This window comes from Populus euphratica, unplaced genomic scaffold, assembly GCF_000495115.2.
Source record: "Populus euphratica unplaced genomic scaffold, PopEup_1.0 scaffold363.1, whole genome shotgun sequence".
Classification (NCBI taxonomy): domain Eukaryota; kingdom Viridiplantae; phylum Streptophyta; class Magnoliopsida; order Malpighiales; family Salicaceae; genus Populus; species Populus euphratica.
In genome coordinates, this window is record NW_011500257.1 from 104099 (window position 1) to 107391 (window position 3293).

Genomic DNA, 3293 nt, shown 5'->3' on the forward strand with positions numbered 1-3293 from the left:
AAGTTTACATTATACTTATTCTTACACCATTAGTGTAACCTTTTCACCTTGACATAATTAACTTAGCTAGACATAATGAAAGAAAGCAAAATAGATAAACAAAATAAGAACATAAAAGTTAACTAAGTAAAGGAAAGGAAATGAAAGGCATAAACTTAATATTAATGAAAACAAAGCATAAAAAATACAAAGAGAGAAAGGAAGAGCATGATCTTGATCTGAACACCAAGATGCCTAAATGCATGGCAAATGCCTCCTTTTATAGGCCAAAAATGGGAACTATTGATTTGATGACTAATTGATAAGTGGGTGACCAACTTTTGACTTGGTGACAATCCTTATCTTCTTTTGTCTGCCCAAAACGTCATTGATAACGTCAAAATTGGAGCCAGTTGCAAACATGAAAGTTGTAGGCAATTGTCTCAGCTTTCTTGTGTAAAAACTTCAGCTCATTTGGACTTCTAGAACTCCAGATATGGCCAAAATACCGAACAGTGCTCGGGCTGGAAGACAGATTCGGGCTTCTTTGTTGTTGCTACAATTTGGACTTGATAATGGCCTTTTTAGATCTTGGGCTCCATATGAAAGTTGTAGGCCTATGTCTTACCTTTCCATCCATATAAATTGGACCTAAATCTGAGATATATAGCTTTAGATATGACCCAATTACCGAACAGTGTTCTGGTTTGGATTGCACCGACATCTCTTTTCTAAGTTTGGCCATCTCTTTATCCTTGCAATTTAAGTTCTTAAAGTCATCAATCAATCCTTTCATTTATGTGATAGGCCTGCATTTAAAATGAACATTTACCATAAATTAAAGGTATTTTATATTATTAGATATATTATTATAAACATGCTTTAGTTAAGGAATTATTGATACTTCAAGTGCAAAATGATGATATAAAATCATGATAAAACTGCACTTTTAAGTACTAATCAGATACCTATCTATCTATTTATCTAGAATTGACAAAACTTAAAAAATAATGAATTATTGAAGATATCAATTTTTAATGGGTATGTCAAGCATTATATATCAATAATAAAACAAAACAAGTAAGGGGAAAACACATACTTGTTAGTTATTACAGGTCTCTCAATGTCTTTTTAGCAAATCTTAGATTTTATCTTTTAAGAAAAATAGTCCTTTTATGAAAGCTCCTGAAAGCAATAATATTTTCTAAGTTTGATCTTAAATAAGGTTTCAAACAACTTGGCATCCAACCAAATGAGAAGCACAAAATCACCTTCTATATATTATTATTAGGAGTTGGTTATGTTATTTGTATTGAAAAAATCTTCATGAAATTTTTAGGAAGCAATGGTAAAGATATTCCAATCAATATTCTATTTTGTTATCATCTATATAGATTAAATTCTGTTAGTTTCATTATTTCTAGAAAAACATGTTAAACTTCTATATCAATTCCATATTATATTAAAAAGCATGACATCATGCTTTTTACAGAGAACTATGTAAATTCAAAAATCTTTTATTGATTTTTTAGGTCTCAATGTCAGTCAAACAAATAATGCATTAGTCATATTGGAAAAGTAGTGCTCAACTTTTCTTCTGGCAATCTCTCTAAGAGAAAAGTTCAATAATTCCTAGTTATAATCAACTACATGGCAAACTTTGTTTCTCATATCACCCAACATAGAAATATCTTGTGTTTTTTTGTTAAAAAAAAAGTTAAAGTAGTGGTCATATATTTACTTTCAAGCACTTCAACAACTCTAGTTGATAGCACATAATCTACCATCCTTGTGAATCTCTTTCGATGGTAAAATAATCATGCAAATAGATGTTAGTGATAATTATTAGGATGTGATACTATTAAAAAAAAATAATAGCAAACAAAAAATTTGTACTCATTAAAGCAGAGCCTTCAAGAAATCATTTAACTTTTAAGGAAATCCATATAGTGAAAACGAGGATTTGAGAAGTTTCAACTTCCTAAACTAATTCTCCATATATCAACCTCTAACACTTCATCCTTTTCAAAAAGCATTACTTATAATTACTATAATTCAACTTTAGAAAGCTTTATTGAAGTTTTTATGGTTGATCCACATCACTTTCAATCGCATTTCTATACTTCTCAACAAACTGCTACTTTAACAATTGATGAGGATGATAACCTAGAAAAATATGTCTTTCAATCTAATGATATTAGTATTGACCCTTACTAAAAATCCTCTCTAGAACATGGTAAAGGATTTACTTTAGAAGATATTCTTATAAAAAAAAAATAGCAAGATAGATTATATGAATTCCATGCTTGGCTGAAAGCCACATATAACGAATCAAGAGATCCACTTAAAAAAATTTATACTAGGTTTCCAGGTTGTCTTTGTTAATATTAGTAGCCTTGATGCTTACTGCAACAAATGATAAAAAAATATGACTGTTAATGAATTTGTTGGCGGTATCAATCATGAATTTCTTAGTAACTAGGTTGACTTCCGATCTTAAGCCAAACAAGAATATCTACAAATAAAGTTTTGCTCTTTCAAACTTCATGACTTAGAAAAACACTACTTAGAAATGTCCACTAAATATTATGTCATTGGTGGTATTGATGATGTCAACCTCAAGCAGACCTTCCTAAATTCTTTTCCAAAACCTTTCACCAAAGAAACGAAGAGATTCCTCCTTGTTCTAAATATACAACGAGTCTTTATCACCTTCATACAAATATTTAAAATGCCTTTTAAAAGACTTGAAAGCTTGTGCAATCAAATGTGTTCCTTACAACAACTTGATCATCTCAAGCTTGATAATGTTTGTAAAGAATAAAACCTCTAAATTGTATGTAAAAAACTGTGCTTTAAAAACTGTTACAAAGAGCACAATAATAGGTTAATGTTTAAGTCAAGAAAATTCAAAAATAAAAAATGGTGATTCTTCAAAAAAAGCTAAAGCAAGGATATAAAAAATCTAACATATGCTTTATCAGTAGAAAAAAGGGTCATTTGCTAAATAATATCCATAGCAACACAATCAATATATGATTCTAAAAAGAATCTTTGTTATCACAAACATTTGACTAAGATGATGATTTTGAATCCCTATTTGATAAAGAGGAAAAACTTCACCGGTGATTAGTACTTAAAAGTGCATTTTTATCATGATTTTATATCATCATTTTGCACTTGAAGTATCAATAACTCCTTAACTAAAGCATGTTTTATAATAAGATATCTAATAATATAAGATACCTTTAATTTAAGGTAAATGTTCATTTTAAATTGAGGCCTATCACATAAATAAAAGGATTGATTGATGA